Source organism: Clytia hemisphaerica, unplaced genomic scaffold (genome assembly GCF_902728285.1).
Source record: "Clytia hemisphaerica strain Z4C2 unplaced genomic scaffold, Clytia hemisphaerica genome assembly, whole genome shotgun sequence".
NCBI classification, from domain to species: domain Eukaryota; kingdom Metazoa; phylum Cnidaria; class Hydrozoa; order Leptothecata; family Clytiidae; genus Clytia; species Clytia hemisphaerica.
Genome location: NW_027104286.1, coordinates 37,233 through 54,318, shown reverse-complemented (window position 1 = coordinate 54,318; position 17,086 = coordinate 37,233). Strand labels below are relative to the sequence as shown.

At 34.3% G+C, this 17,086-nt stretch overlaps 2 long non-coding RNA genes across 2 annotated transcripts; one reads left to right on the top strand and one right to left on the bottom strand.

The window, feature by feature from the left end:
• Positions 1–4,111: 4,111 nt before the first annotated feature.
• On the top strand, positions 4,112–6,992 carry LOC136817003 (uncharacterized). The gene is made up of 4 exons (XR_010848009.1): positions 4,112–4,192; positions 6,050–6,154; positions 6,306–6,405; positions 6,861–6,992. It is a non-coding gene; the product is annotated as an uncharacterized lncRNA (long non-coding RNA).
• On the bottom strand, positions 6,090–6,926 carry LOC136817004 (uncharacterized). Its single transcript, XR_010848010.1, has 4 exons — positions 6,880–6,926; positions 6,670–6,708; positions 6,317–6,385; positions 6,090–6,127 (listed from the first exon to the last, which is right to left on the bottom strand). It is a non-coding gene; the product is annotated as an uncharacterized lncRNA (long non-coding RNA).
• Positions 6,993–17,086: the final 10,094 nt, after the last annotated feature.

Sequence of the window (17,086 nt, the reverse complement as noted above, 5' to 3'; positions counted from 1 at the left end):
CTAACTACAGAGGATAATTATTAACAAAATGAAAAACAAAAAGAGCTGCAGAGCAAAAGGCTAGAATAACGGTCCCCTAAAAGGCCCGGTATCACAGATGAATTTTATCGTTATGTTCAATATATCATGATTTTGGACAACACTAAAATCAATTTGATTTCATTTAATAGGTTGATTTAGATGCGACAACGCGGACGGCCAAAATATAAACAAACAAAAAGGCGACAAATCGCAGTTTGAGAGCTGTTCGTGAGCAAATTCTTGCAGCCTATGCTGAAGACGTAATTGACGCAGAAGAGTTTGTTTTGCTTTATGATGCAAATAAATCAAAAGCCATTTATCCTTATTGGAAATATGAAAGATTTGACATAGGCATGATTGATGATGAGCAGAGTTTTATTGATTTCGTTTTGGGAAAAATTATCTTTATACCCTCTTGGATGTTTTCAACATACCAGAGAAGGTTACCTGCATTCAAGGGACTGTATGCAAAGATATCGAGGCCTTGTGTATCATCATGTTAAAAAGGTTGGCCTTTCCTACTCGCTACTCGGATATGGCCGCTATGTTTGGTAGAAATATGACTGAGACTTGTCTAATTTATAACACAATGATAGACCACATCTATGCCCAGCATTCTCATAGACTGAACGATTGGAACCAACCCATGTTAGCACCAGGTCAACTACAATTGTATGCAGATGCAATTCACGAGAAAGGAGCTCCTTTGCAAACCTGTTTTGGCTTTGTCGATGGAACTGCAAGAAGGATTGCTAGGCCTAAACAACACCAGAGGCAAGTCTACAATGGTCACAAAAGGGTTCATGCCCTGAAATTTCAAAATGTAACTTTGCCAAACGGAATGATTGGTAATTTAGCAGGGCCATACGAAGGAAGAAGGCACAATAGCTTCATGTTGGCAGATTCAGGATCGCTAAACCAATTACAGCAGCATGCTTGGTACAATAACACCCCTCTTTGTATATATGGTGACCCTGCATATCCACTGAGTGTGCATTTGCAAGCTCCTTATAGAGGTGCTGCTTTGACTGTAGATCAAAAAGCTTACAACAAAGATATGAGTGCAGTTAGAGTGACTGTGGAGTGGTTGTTTGGATTGGTTTCGAACTATTTCAAATTTATTGACTTCAAAAAAATGCAAAGAATCGGCATGAGTCCAGTTGGAAAAGTTTATATAGTTTGCTCAATCCTTCAAAATGCACACACTTGTTTGTATGGAACCAAATTTCAGAAGCATTTGGAATAGATCCAACTGGCATCAGAGACTATTTTCAATAAACAATTTGGTCGAATTTTTCATACAGAAAGTAATTGACATTGTAAAATTTACTTTTTTAAAAATATTTTACACAACCAGTGTGCAAAAAAGTTTCAAGAAAGTTACATAAAAGGATAAAAAATCTACAAAAAATAAAAACTTTTTCTTTTTTCTATATACAAACACAAGATAAAATCTCTATACCCTTCTTCATAATGGATGTGAGCAAAAAAAAGTATCTGAGTGTCCAATTTTTAGTCTTTTTGTTGTCGTTTCAAAAGTTCTTGCATAAGTAAGGCTTGTTGAGCCATCATCTGTTGATTTCATTGCAATAAATTTGCCAAAAGTTGATTTTGCATGGTTGTTTGATTATCTTGAAGTTCTCTGTCATTTTGACGGTTTCATGATCATATTTCAATTTTTCTCTCAAAAATTCTACAGTATATGAGCTCGAACGTTTTGGTGGTTTATCTTTCATTTGGTCTGTCTTCTTTCTTTCAGCAGTTTCAGCTCTATGTTCCATGGCTAAACGTCTCACCTCCATGGCTGCTTCTCTGTCATTTCGTTCTTTTTCACCAGCTTCAGCGACAGCTTCCTTGGCTTTTTGGGCAGTATCGTCAGAAATGTTTATGACTTCTTCAACTAAAACTTCATGTTCAGTTGGTTCATCACCACCCAAACCAGTATCTTGAATGTTTCTGTTTATTATAGGTCTAAACCTTTTGACTAGTCCAGTAATTTCATCTCTGACTGCACGATCGGTAAGATTAAAACCATCAAATTTGTTTAAAGTATCAGCAACTTTCTGCCTTCCATTACTTCTCTCCTGGGTTCCAGACTTGCTTTTACCAATCACCTCTCGACATGACTTCCTTTCCCTCTGTCCATTGCATAGTCCTATAAAATATGGAAGGAAAGTTTGTTAATTTCAAGCAGAATTGCTAGAAAACTATAAACAAAAACACAAGATTATTTTGGACTTGTACTTCGAAGAACTTTTTGTAAACAAACCATTTTTTTGTTGAAAATATTGCTTTAATAGTACAGAAGTAAGAAATTCTGTTTATAAAGCACAAAGATATTACATTACAGTTAATTTAAAAATAAGATTCTTACTTTTTTTTGCTTGCTTGTTCCATTTTTCTTGAAAAAATTTCACAAATTTTCTTTACGCCTCGTCAGATCGAAGACAACGTGAAAAAGGCCTTTTTTGTGTTGTGTACGCGAGATGAATTTTTCGACGCATTGAGATTTGTCTCGTCCCAGTCCTTTTGGGGTGTCCCCTGATATAATGGCGTTGTTTACAAGTTCGCGTCGCCGAATCTAAATCAACCTAATAACAGTTTGACAATGCTGTCAGAGTAATTTAAAGGTAACTGAAATAATAAGTTTCAAAGTTGGAAATTAATGTTTATAGATTCAAAGGATACAGAAAATTTAAAGCTTGTGATAGTCCCAAAAGTTAAAATAACAATGATTAAAAAACACATTAAGACTGGTATGAACAAAAAGAACAAGGCATACCCTTAAGAAAAATTTCATAGTCTGCATTGGTAGTCTGCATAATCTGCAAAACTCATTGCTGCAATGTGTCATTTGCAGATTACTTTTGCAGACTAACAATGTGCCGATCTAGAATTGCAGACTATCAATTTGCAGACTATGCGAATTGCAGACTGATTTGCAGATTAAAATTTGCAGATCATTTTTGTGATCTGCATAGTCTGCAAATGACACATTGCAGTCTGAAACAATCTGCATTTCCATTAATACTGCAGATTATAGTCTGCAATTTCCAAATTTTAGGTTTTCTTGAAAACGTTGAATATTTTTGCAGATTGAACAATTTAACTAAAATTGCAGATTAGTCAAAATGCAGTCTATATTAAGGGAAGAGATTTTAGCGGGAAGAATTTGGCGGATTTGTCTGAAATCCACCAAATTATGATCTTGTGGATGATGTAGCTACCCTTTCCCTGCCTTATAAAACTTATAAGTATACAGAGGAAGATCTGGAAACTGTTCAAATAAATAAACCTTATTGCACTCACTAGCATAATAATTGGCTTCTCCAGGATATTTTTTAAATCAACTTTACTTTGTCTTTACGTTACGTTAATTGTTATTTTCTATTTCCAGCTGCTAAACATAGGAATTAAAATTTACAGAAGTGAAGGTCAAATATACAGAAAAAAAATGCTAGGAGGATTACATAAACACATTGTAAATAAAAAACAACTAATTTATACTATCCCCTTTGTCCTCCAGTCCACTCTTCTTCATCGCTTTGAGTCCTGGTATGAGAAGAAATAAAAAAAGTTAGTGTGGGCGTTCGCCAATCCGCCAATCCGCCATCAGATTATAAAAGTGATACAAATGCGAATGGGGGCGGGCGCATTCGATGGGCGTTAAGATTATTTTCGATTCTTGGTCGTTTGAATTAGGATACACCACCTTTCAGTTAATTAATCAATATTTATTGAAAAATATAATGAGTAGTTCGTTGTTTTTCTATCAAGAGATTAATCACAATACATTCATCTAAATTTTAAACGCCCACTTTTAAACGCCCGATAGGATAGAATAATCGAATGTTCTCGGCTGCCGTAAAGAAATAAAATTCTAAACACGTGAAAGAAAGGATCCCGCTCGGACTTTGTGACAAAAAATTTCAGCAGGATACGATTGATCCATTGAAAATCATGAGGAACCAGAACAATCCTGAGATAAATAGTATAATAACTTTCCTTCTGATTGATTCGCACTTGGTATTGATCGTCTTCGTTATCTCGTTTCTTTGAACCACTATTATCGTTTGTCTTTGAATTTGTCTTGGAAGTGTGCTGGAAACAGAATGGAGACTTAATTAGCCTGCTTTTTTGACTGAATCATAAGTCACCAAGTCAATTCAAGGTAAGTGTAACTTTTATTACTTTTATTATTTAGTAACCTATTATTTCTTCGACGGTTAAGTTTGGTTAAGCTGGCCGATATTCCTGGTCTTGACTCTTCTGATTGGACATCCTCTGTGCTGAACAACTGAAATTGTTGAGAAAAAAATTGTCATAAATAATGGGTGGTTCAAGTTATAGTCGGTTACCCCCCTGTGGACGACATGGATTTTCCGTAACAATTTACTTTTGAAAAACTTAAGCATTTTCTTAACATTCAAGATTTTTTATGGGAAAATCCATGATACTTGGCAAGAAAATAAAGCAAATCTTATGGACTTTTCGATACATATGACTAAATAATTAGGAAAAGTCCTGGATTTTCCGAAACCTTTTTCAAATTTATCAGGATTTCCAAGTGAAAAAAAATCCAAAAAACCCAGTCGTCCATAGCGGGTAATGGAACTGCCCCTACAATATACTCTTCATTAGTAGAAAATACCTTATTGCCAGACAATCTCAACCGAACAGAACCGACAATCAAACCAAATCGAACGCAATCGACCGATTGAAATTTTGACGTTTGATTGAGATTCGATTGCGTTAGACAATCTAATTTCAATCAGTCGATTGTGTTCAATTTGGTTCGATCGTCGATTCCGTTCGATTGATATCGTCTGGTTACAGTATTGGAGAGGAACTAATTTTTAGTGATTTCGCTGTTTTTCGGCAAAACCACGAAAAATCTGAACCCGCAAGTAATAATTTTTTCCAATTTTATCAAATTGAAAGCTGAGATATTTGACTTTTTAAATCTCTAAAAATAAGTCTTTACACAGTCTTTACTTTGAATTTCTTTTGTTATCAAGTAAAGTTTTTGAAGATCAAAGTCAAATATCCCGGCTTCAGAAAATAATTGGGACAAAAACTTTGGAGGTGTTTCTTAGGACCATAACAGGTATATCTCTAAGCCAAATATCAAAAATCATCTGATAGTTCCTTTAAGGTTAAATAAAAAGTTTGATATGGAAAAATTTTGACAGGAATTTTTAAATAAAAAAAGCATACTTTGCCATCTGATCTTCAGTGAACATGATGGTCATGATGCTGTATACAAGTTTTTTCCAACACGTGAATGATTTCGACTTTAACATCAAGAATTTGAATTTATTTTCTGTGACAATCAATGTTTTGGTGTAAGCCAGGGCCCTTGGCTAAAATCAAAAGAAAACTGAAAACTTAGCAAACAGGGCAGTGAAAACTCAAAATTTCAATGACTTTATAATGTCTTCAGGATGTCAAAAGACTTTACAAAATCAATTTTGTCATTAAAAAAAGGTAGTGAAAGGTCAACTTCTTTGTACTCACAAATTCATATAATTCTTGACTGTCATTGATGGAGTCCTATAATAATTAAAATTATTTGTTCACTGTTTATTTCTCAACCTGTCTCAAACTATTGAAATAGAACAGAATAGGATATCATTAGTTTCAGATGAAACTTGAGCAAAACTTTTGAATGGATCAATAAAAGCTTGGTTGTACAAACTTTTGTAAATTGCAGGGGATTCACAGTGAAATTCCTGCTATCGTAAAAAACTTACCCTTCTTTCTTGATTGCAGCGCTGGTCAGGAACCTGAATAAATTGAAAGTAAAGGTGCACAGAACTTGAAAAAGTCTGCAAAAGTACTTATCTTAGTGATAGCTTATAATCAAAATTATTTCTGTGAAATTTGATTTTGCCACAATCTTTGCAAATTCCAACTAATGTAAATTGGCTATGCTTGTGTTTTGGTGCCGCCGTGGTGCCACGGTTATTCTCAAAATAAAATCTTTATATTTAACATTAACATAAAGGATATTAATTATTTTTCATAGATGTTAACATACCAGTGGTGAGCTGTTCACTACATAGCTTGTCGATTGTTTGGTCTGCGATTTCTTCATTGGACAAGCCTGAAAGTCAGTAAAGTGGGGAAAAAGGTAAGATGAAAATTTCCTATCATTTTATGTGGAAAAGATTTTTTCATATACTTTAGATACAACAAGTCTCTACCTTTTTATAGGTTTAATAATTGTTAAATTCATTCATCTGAAAGCTAACTTAGAAAATTCTTTTGATTATTCTTTAAAGGTATTACATACCAGTGGTGGCGGACTATGCGTTATGGTGCTTGTCAAATGTTTTGGATTTGATTTCTTTACTGGACAAGCCTGAATAAACAGAAGAAAAGGTAAGATTACTCAGTTTATATGTTAAATCTAAACCAGAAGTTTTCTTTTCATTTATAGCACATATTTTTGTTGTAGATGTGGTACATAATTTAAGACCATGCAAATAATTTTTCCAGCCAAGTAGTTCACCAAGTTATTACAGAACATGAGCTGAAATTGCTTAAAAATTTATTAATTGGTGTGTGGGGGACTCGGGCCCTTTAAGAATGTTGGAAAGCTGGACTAGAGCCTCTTTAAAATTAAGTTAATATAATGTTAAGTACCTTTGGTCTGTTTTTCATGAAAGGTTTATCCTGTGATTTCTGGAAAAATAATGATTCTTTAATAAATTTTCAAATTTATTTAGACACTAGCTTGAATTGGTGGGGTCTGCATTTGAAGTGTAAATTTAGTTGTGGTAATTACAGTTAAAGATTAAACCCTCACTTAATTAAACTTATTTTTTATTGTACAGGATATTCAATCTAAACTACCTTTATCTGAGGATTAGAATAGGCGATTGGTACCATATCAATTTCCTGAAAAATAAACGAGAAGTCAGCATCATATCAAACTTGTTGATAGAGACATTCGATCGGACACTAGAAGGACAGTGTGAGTATCTAGATTAATTTTTGAAAAAAAATCTAATGAAATGATAAGATGGCTCAATTTCAATTATGTTTTAACAAATTGTCAACATTAGAATAAATGGCAGGACATGAAAAAGTTAAATTATGTCGTGAAAAATTGATCTTTTGAGCTACTAAGTTTGGTAACAGATTCCTGCCTTACCTTCATTTCCTTCGATTTTCTTCATGGGGGAGAACAGACTTTTAGAAATATCTGACCCTTAAATAAAAAGACATGGAAATAATAAATAATTCAGTACTCCTCAACTAATTTTTTTTTTGGAATAACAAGACTTAATTAAGTGAAGTGAATGTGAATGTCTTTCTACTTCTAATTTCATCGAGGTTAGATTTAAGTAAATGCTACCTACCATATTGGTCCTTTGTTCTTTTCAAAATGCTGTCCAATAACTCGACATTCAATTCTTCGTCATTCAATTCTTCGTTTTGAGCTGAAAGTGATGAAAAATTCTTATCGTCCTCTTTTGAAATTTTCTCTGTTATTAATTTCTGTTGTTTTTAATTTTCTATTCTGAAAATTTCTTGAATTTCTTGTGGTATTTGTATTATGTATCTGTCCTGTATCGAGTATGATAAAGGTGTTTCATTGGAGTTAATTAGAACTTACTAAAATAATAAAAAAAATTCTATACCTAGTTGGTCAAGGAGTTGTGTGCTCTCTCTAAAAATTTTGAACCCTCTATAGTATTTTATGTTACGGAATTTATGAAATTGCATACATGTTTCACCATTAATCGAGGACATGAGCTCTTGCCCCAAGATATTGTTGGCTTCCAGTTTAGCTTTTTTGATGTCGTTTGCTTCTTTATTCTTTGTTGTTTCCAAATTACAAAAATTCCTTTTGCATTCTTTATACTCCGAATCTTATTTTTCTGAATGAATCACGTACATACTTGAGGACTTTAGACATCTGTTTATTTTGAACAATTCCTACAATTTGAGTGAAATTCAGACAGACAACACAAATTCGTTCTTCGGAAAAAGAAAAATACACTACTAGAAACATACTTTTGGGTCCTTCTTTAACTTTTCTTTTTTTTATGTTGTCCTTGCCGTCTGCTAAAAAAAGTATAAAATTTCATTTAGTTTCTGTCCTTAAAAAATATTCCCCATTTGTATTTCCAAAATTTGATTTGAACTTTCGGGACCTGAAAATCTTTGACAGAAGATAAACTGATTTGATTTTTTGGCAAGGGTGTCTTAGAATTCTACTTAAAGGGAATATCAATTTGAAATCTGCTGCACCAACCAGTAGTCTTTTTCTTCTGTTTAGGCGATGGTTCATCTAACTCTGACGTCTGTGAAGTGGACTGCTCTAATTCCGACTTCTGAGAAGGGGTCTGCTCAAGTTCTGAAATAAATTCGAGCTTATTCATATAAAATATCTCATCACAAATTTTTAACTTTTTCAGGCTGATCACGATGAAACCTTAACGTTGCGATTATGAAGAGCTCATAAGTGTAAACCATGGACAGATCCTGAATTTAATCGTTTTAACATTTCTGCATTTCTGGCATATACCTCTCCCTTGACGTGACTATTCGTTACCATGCAGTTACGATTGATTTTGGTTACCAAAGCAAGCATATCAAGCAAAGCAATATCGAAAAACGGAAACGAAACGAGGCTGAAACTGATTTGATAAGAATTATATTATACCTGTTTTTGTACTCGTACTCCGTCGTTTTATTTTGGTGATGATAGCAGGGTATCTCTGCTTATTATGTTGGTACAAACAATTGACCTTGCTGTTTTTCTTCAGCTTCGCCATTTGAACTAGTCCGCCTGTTTCGATATCCGTGGGCTGCAGCGTTCGATAAGGCAGTGTTTGGTTCAAACAATTCCCATTGCTCTCTTCGATCGTGAAGAGGATCGTTATCAAAGGCCCATCGTCACCTCCTTTTAAGGAAAAAATCGTTACAGTGGCAATAAGACAGGTGTATTTTAGAGGCCGTATACTGTATTTAATGTATTCGGTCATAGAGTTTCATTATTTTTGAGGTAGTTATTATAAATAAAGAAAACTATTTAACTTGTGTCTTTTCAATCTTTTCCTATAGAATTATTTGATGTTGACTCCTCTTCAGTCCTTTTACGAGAACCAAAATTTTTTTTGAAGCTCGGGTGTTTGGGTGTTTTTTAGGCATCAAATTGTTCTCAACCTCCCTCCCCTATATCAGGGTCGTATTATGGATAGACTTCTATTGTTTTGGAATAAAAGAGCATTGTTTAGTTTCACATTCTTTTATAACCAACCAAGTAGTTGGTAAGCCTTGAGCCCTGAAGCCAATTCTTTTTCAAATGTAAAAGCTATCTAGATAATGGTGATCCAATTAGCATAACTATGGTAAAATATTGGAGATGGTCAAAGCAATTTTTTCCAGAAAACAGCTAGAATGCTAAGCAAACCCAGCCCTGATCTAAAAACAGTGCTTATAGAAAAAATGTGTACTAAAACCAGAGTTTGCGTGTATATACTTTAAAACGCTGTGCTTTAAAAGGAAGCCATTGTTTCTTTCCCCTTTATTATAAGAACAGATAATAGCCGTAACTTTGTTAATCTTGTTTCTTCTAAATAAAATCTTTGCTTAAAAATAATATAAACCTCTCACCGATCTGATCCTCCATTTCGTATATTGTCGAAGGTTTTCGTACTCGAGTTGGTCGTGACATGGTGCACTGGTTGAATTGAATTGGATAAGAAGGTGGAAAACTGTGTGCTTGATCTGAGCTTCTCCCTCTTTCTTGCTTGAGTTTTTTCTTTGGGGGGCGCAGCGCAATTTCGAACAAAATTTGTTCGAATCGAAATTCGAACCTTTCTATTGTTTCGAACGTAATTGAAGACTTTCTAGTGTTCAAAGATTTTCCCGCTCAAAAAAGGAGGAGAGTGCTGTCATTTTTTTTTCGCAACTACCATATAAGGAAGTTTGAAAACTTCTCCGTGCATATAAAAGATAGTGAAGTTCGAATTTTTGAGTATCCACAAAATTATATAAACAAAGACACAATTAAAAATGGCTGGACGTGAAGAGAACCGTGAATTCTCTCTCAAGAAGCACCCTGTATTGTCTATCGACACCAGGAAGAATTATTTCAGGACCTTAATGGACTGGAATACTTTAGAGAAAGTTGTTTTGCTGCAAACGATGTGGAAATGCAAGATGATGAAGAAGAGCCCGTTGGTTCAGTAGTAGACAGTGACGACGAATCCCTCATCTCTGTTGAACCACAAGAGCAATTTGAAGAGGATGTTTCATGGACTGAGACGACTCTTCATCCTAAACTATATAATGTTTAATAACAAATACTCAGAGTGTTTTTAGTAACTTTTCTGACGCCAAGTCTTTGTTGCGGTTGTATATTAAGCAGATATTCAATGGGTAAAAGTTGGTTATTGAGATTTATTAACCCGAGGTGATGTAATATACATCACCGAGGGTTAATAAATCCAATAACCAACGAAAACCTATTGAATATATGTTTTATTATATACCTAGAGGCAAAAACAAAACATTAATTATGTCAATAGTTAAATGTTGCACTTAAAACACTCCCATAATCGAACGTTCAAACGTTTTTATTTTTTAATGATTTTCTTAATTACTTTGAGTCATTAAATTTATTCATGAGATTGACAGTAGATTTATTTTAATGAATTTCTTTGATAACAACAAAAGCGACAAAAAAAATCAAAATTTGAAAAAAATTCTACCGTGGTATAATAGCCATGGTATATCAGGAATTATTCAATGGCTGTTTTTGCCTACAGGTATATAATAATAGAATGTAAACATTGAAACGAATTTTCTGTATGAATATAAAATGAAATGGCCCATTGCATGTGGGGAGAAATAATTGCTTTTGAATTGCAATTTTTTACATTGAGTATCAATCAATATTTATTAGAGGGGAATAACCTTCAGTGGGGGGGGGGCTTTAACCCTTCTGCACTCTATGGCCTGGAAAACTCTACCTTACATAACATTTTTCTTTAATCTTAGAATATCTATCGTCGTCATCGCCTACCATCGATTCTGAAGAGTTAGAGGCGTTTCAAATCTGGGACAACGATATTATCAAGTCATACCTTGAAGAAGAAAATGAAGAATCCCATGAATATTTACAAGGTATGTGTTCTGAAATAATGTAGAACGTGTCTGTTAACACTTGACTTCCAAAACATCTAGTTAAGAAAGCTTTGCTAACTTTCTAGGGTTACTCAGTTACTAGACAACAATGACACATCAAAGTATGATTTTTCAACCAGTAGGGATAAAAATAAGGGACCCTAACTCGATGGGAATTCCATTGTTTTCGAGCAGGAAAATTCAGTAGGGATGGAAAAAATAGCACAATATTATGCAGAAGGGATTGGCTTAATTATCTGATCATTCTCAGCGGAGACAAAAATTAGAGTATAATTTTCGGCTTATGATACTTGGCGCAAAGTAACGGACTTCCGTTGAAAATTAAAACCTTCTTTAAATTGGTCGTTCCATCCCTGTCTCATGCGATTAAATGGTGAAATGGCTTTATTGATATAAGACGGAATTTCGGTAAAAATCAAGTTGTAAACGAAGGTTCATTGTAGTCATTAACTTGTAACTTGAAAATTCATATTTTTCTGTCAATAATTTTCTTTTAATTCTTATGGAATACAGAAAAAAAGTCTTTCAGGAGAAGTCTGGAAACTTAATCCATAGTTTTCTTATATCTTAACATCAATTTCCCAGTGAGACTGAAATTCCAGGGTATCTTTCCACCGGGGGCTAAATTTTTGAGTGGGAATAGGGTCCCAGTGGGTCTGTGATACAGGGGTATCTTATGTCTAAATATCTTTTTAAAATACACGTTTTTTTCTATAAGGAACAAGTTTATAAGGAACTGGAGGCTGAAAATGGTCAAAAAAATAAGGAATTGTTAAGGAACTGCTCAGGCTGAGAATAAGAAAAAAAGTTTTAAGGAATCCAATTTTTGCGAATCCAAACTCAGCAGCTATGTAAACAAGGAACTCGATAAGAAACTTTGAGGCTGAAATTCTCTGTACAAATAAGGAACTCCAGGCTCAGAGCAAAGTTAAGGTTCCTTATAAAAAAAAAAAGTGTATTTAAAAAAAAAATTTTTGTTGATAACTATTTTTGTAGATATACATTACCCTGATTTAAGAAAAAGAGAAAAGAGAAAAAGACGCAACGAAATTCCGTTACTTTTCGCCAAGTATCATAAGCCATAATTTGCTATGAGAAAGGGGGTGTACTAAATGTACCACTGGGTCCTTATTAAATATCACATCAATGCCCTGGCAATACCCCTGTCTCCTTTTTCAGAGCACATCAAGAGTCCTTTCCTTTTAGAAAAAAGCCTCCCTCTGGTGCTTTCAATTCAAATGGAATGATAATGTCTTTCTTATCTTGTCAAATTCTAAAGTTGAGGAAAAAACTTGAAAAACTTAAATATTAATGTCGTTCTATAGTCATTCAGAGTCATTCATAAGAAGTTGGAAATAGTCCATGCTATATAGAAATTCCGGTATAGGTTTTAGAGCTTAAGAGGTAGTTAGTATTCTGAGGGATGGAGTACAACAGCTTCAAAATTTGGATATTTAGATCAAAACCTTAATTCTCAAATCCAGAGTTTATTGAATGGCCGAGTAGTTAAACCGTATTCTGATTTTAGATTTCTCCTACATCAATTCTTTTTTCAGAAGACGAGCCTGAAACAAGTCAAATATCGGACTTCAAAAACACCTCTGTATACAAATTCCAGTGTAACGCTTGGTCGGCGTTGACCATGGTTATAACATTTCACAAAAGTTCCACCTGTCCGTGCTGCACTCTCTTCTCTCATCTTATTAATCAACGTTTTACTACCAACTGATCATATTTTTCCAAAATCGATTCACCTTTTTCAAAAACTCTCTGGTTCATTCTCACCCAATGTGAAAATGCATTATTTCTGTAAGACTTGCTTGGTGAAGTTAGGGGAAAATGAAAAACTTTGTCCAAACGAAAAATGTGAATCATCCAAAAAAGGGTTAAAAAAATCCTTCTTTATGGAATTTGACATAAGAAAACAGATAAAATCTATTTTTTCTCGCGTTGGTATGCTATCGAAATTGAATTACCGCTTTAATCGAGACTCGTCATCACCTTCCGACATATACGATGGATCACTTTACAAATCGTTTCAGCATTTTTGAGTACATCTCAACATTTCATTTCTGTGGAACACCGACGGTGTTCAGTTTTCAAAAGTGTCAATCATCTCTTTGGCCTGTTTTTGTATACTATAATGAATTGCCTTTTCAAGGATAGGAGAAAGAAAGAGAATATTTTTGATTTCTGGTCTGTGGTATGGAGAGACCCACCCAAATATGCTAACATTTTTACCATCTCAGTTTGAAACTCTCAATGACATTATGGTCAATGGTGTGAAAATAAATGAAAGTGTGACAGTCCGAGGAATGGTACTATGTGGTACTTTTGATATGTCTGCAAAAGCCTCTGTGCTTAACTTCATTCAATTCAACGGTCGATTTGGCTGTCCGAAGTGTTTGCAAGAGGGTATCAACTTCAGGACTGAAAAAAATGGGAGCGTTCGGTGTTTTCCACTTCAAAAGGAAGATCCATTTGGGTCCGAACTATCTCATTCTGAAACTGTTAAACTTGCCAATCAAGTTCTTCAATCGAATGATAAGAAACCTATTTTTGGTGTGAAAGGACCATCTCCTCTTATGTTGTTGAAAAGTTATGATCTTGTTCGTGGTGTTGCTGTTGACTATATGCATTGTGTGTTACTTGGAGTAACCAAGCTAATGATGCTCTTATGGTTTGATTCTTCCCACAAAAATGAATCTTTCTCAGTTTTTGACAAACTTAAGGATGCTGAAAACCGTTTACTTTCGCTAAAACCTCCAAACCATATTTCAAGGGCTCCACGAACCATTAAATCTAACCTATGTTATTGGAAAGCTTCAGAATTTCGTTCATTTTTGCTTTACTACTTTGTTCCTGTCATGTATAGTTTGTTAACTCCACGGCAATTCGAACATTTTTATTTACTTGTACATGCTATCCACTTGCTTCTCAAGACCCGAATTACCTTAGCTGACATCAAAACATCTGAACGTTTTTTGTTTGTGTTTGTTTATTATTTTGATAAAATGTATCCCGTTCGGAACATGACCATAAATATTCATTCGCTGCTACATTTGCCAAAGACTGTACTAGAACTTGGACCACTTTACATTTACAGCCTTTTCCATTTTGAGGATAAAAACGGATATATCTTGAAACTGATCCATGGAACCCAAAACGTCCCTTTTCAATTGGCATCGGCTGTTTCAGCTTCTCAAATGATCCCCATTTTAACCGAGGAATGTATCCCTGAAGGATCTATCGAAGAACAGTACATTAAAAAATGCAATGGTTCTAATGAAGGAAAAGTTTTCAACATCACTGATGCGATTCGTGGAATCGGAAGCTTTTCGCATTATGCCATCTCTGATCTCGAAAAATATCTTTTATCTACCCTTTTTCGCTCGACCGTTTTCACTGAAGCTTCTTCCTTTTCTTCAATCAAAGTAAATGGCTTCCGCATTAGATCGAAATGCCGTACAAAAGAAACCAGACGTAATAGCACAACAGTTTCTCTTAAATCCGGTGGTTATTTCTCTATCGACCGTTTTGTCTGCCTTGAAAATGTGGACTGCATTGTTTATGTTGCTTTTGGGAAACGTTTCAACGTGTCATCTTTCAAAATCTTAAAAGAGCTACCCGGTCTTAAAGATGCTGAGAGAGAATCGTCATTGTTTGATGAGGTGAGAATGAGAAACGAAGAAAGTATAATCAATGTTAGAGATATTGACGAGCAAGTTATTCTTCTGGAACCGGATGAGGCTAGCTCATATATTTGCCGTTTCCCGAACATTCCAGAGTGTGATCAAAGAAGTTTTTAATATACTAATTTACTTTAAAGCAATTTATTGACAAACACAGTATGACGATTCTCTATTAAATGATTGTGTGGTCAAGTCAAAATCCATTCTGCTATCTATACACCCCTGGATCAACGACCCATCAGATCCACTCCAGTGGAAAACCCAGAAAAAGAACTGAGTAAACTCGGTAAAAATTACTTGAAATTTTTGCAGTCAACGGGAAGCTTATGCCCCAAGGGTCCCAAAATTTGTTCAACTCTGATCAAAAATGAGAAATTCATGGTCTTATCTTGGTCAATAAAATAAAGTCCCTACTTTTGAGTTAAAAATTCTCACGTGAGTTTTTCACGCTTTTTAGACCCGGTGACATTTTACTTTTTTTCAAAGCCACCCCGGTTCACTGAGACANTTCACCAATTTCGGCCGGATAGTCGGCCCGGTCCTTAGTGCCGTAGGCTAATGAAAAAAAATTACCGGGCGCAATGGAAGACGGACGGGGTCGAATGCGCTGAATACACAAACCCGGAAATCTTGAAAAATGACGGCGCATTATGACTGCCGAGTTTCAGAAAAGATTTCCAGGTACCACCCCTGTTTTTGAGTTATATCATCAAAAACATGCTCGAAATTACCCTAAATTGCGATTATCTTTCAACCTAAAGCCATTTTTGTGCTAGATTTTCTTTTAATTTACTTGGTTAACAGCTGTTGAGAACATTTTAATGATAATTAGGGAAAGCATAATTTCAAAGTTGGGTCTGAGACAAATTTTTTTTCGTCCATTTATAACAAAAGTATTTTTTTTGACAAAGAATTTTTTCACAAAAAAATTCATTTTTGGTGAAAAAATTTGAAAGTTCTTTAAAAAGAATTAAAATATAAGCACTTACTACACCAAAAGTGTTAGTGTTTGGCACCACCCCCAAACAGCAGTTATTACACTGTGTAGTAACTGTTTTCATAACTTCTGAATACAGTACCACCACGGTAGTAAGTGTCATACTGTCTTGTAGTAACTGCGTGCCCCCCCTGATTCACCTTGTTTGTTTCTTTTCCTGACGGAAATTAAATAGCCTTTTAGGTATTTAAGGTTTTAATCTTCAAATTATTTATCTATTTTTGTGATGTAGAATTTAAGGTTTTAAAAATCTTCAAGTTATTTATCTATTTTTTGTGATGTAGATTATTATGGGTTCCATTATTTTATCAAAGAAATTCAATTATTATGCTCACCATGTCTGTTGGTTTCTTCCTTACAGAACTTCATAACTGGGAGGATCCCATTATGGATGGGTGGTGGGTGGTGTTGGTATTTGATCTTTTCATGGTACCACTCTAGTGCCCTTTTGTTATTATTTTTTCCCAGTTTTAACTGGCTTTTTTTTATCTTAACCTATTCTGACATTTTGGAAATTTTTCAATTTTTGATTTGGCGGCTACATAATTTTCAAAATTAGTCCTTTGTATAGAAAAAAGTCATAAAAATTTTAAATACCTTTTAAATGTATTGCTCAAGAAGAAAGTGTCAACTGTCAACAAAACAATAATTTTATCTTTTTCTTTTCAGCAACTTAAGTATAAAAATCAAATTACAAAATAAAATGATTGGTGATGTTTTATGTTGGTATTATGTGTAATGTTGTTTTGGCTTGTTGGATTGCTTATAAGTGACATGTTCTTTGTATAGGTTGTAAGTATATATATTTCAAGTCAAAATTTTATTAGTCCTTTCCTTTCAGTTTGATCAGCAGAGAAAATTCTAATGCTTAAACTTGTCCAGATATGGAACTCAGTGATACATACAAATCAAAGTTATTTCTAGAAATATGAACTTTGTCCCTTTGTTTAAATTTTTTACCACAATCACAATAACTATCAAGACAGGAATTTTTAAATATGGGATTTGTTCCGTGAAATGTGAAATGTGCTAGATATCACTTTGGAAAATGTAAGAATTTTGGTTAAAATCAGGTGACAACTGTAAAAATTAGATCCATGAAATGCATTAGTTTGACCTGAAAATAAGTTTGTAAAGGCAAACGTGACGATAGGCTTTATTATAAGCAGAAGTGAGTACTCTTTTGTGCTAACCAGATAAGAGCTGGCCA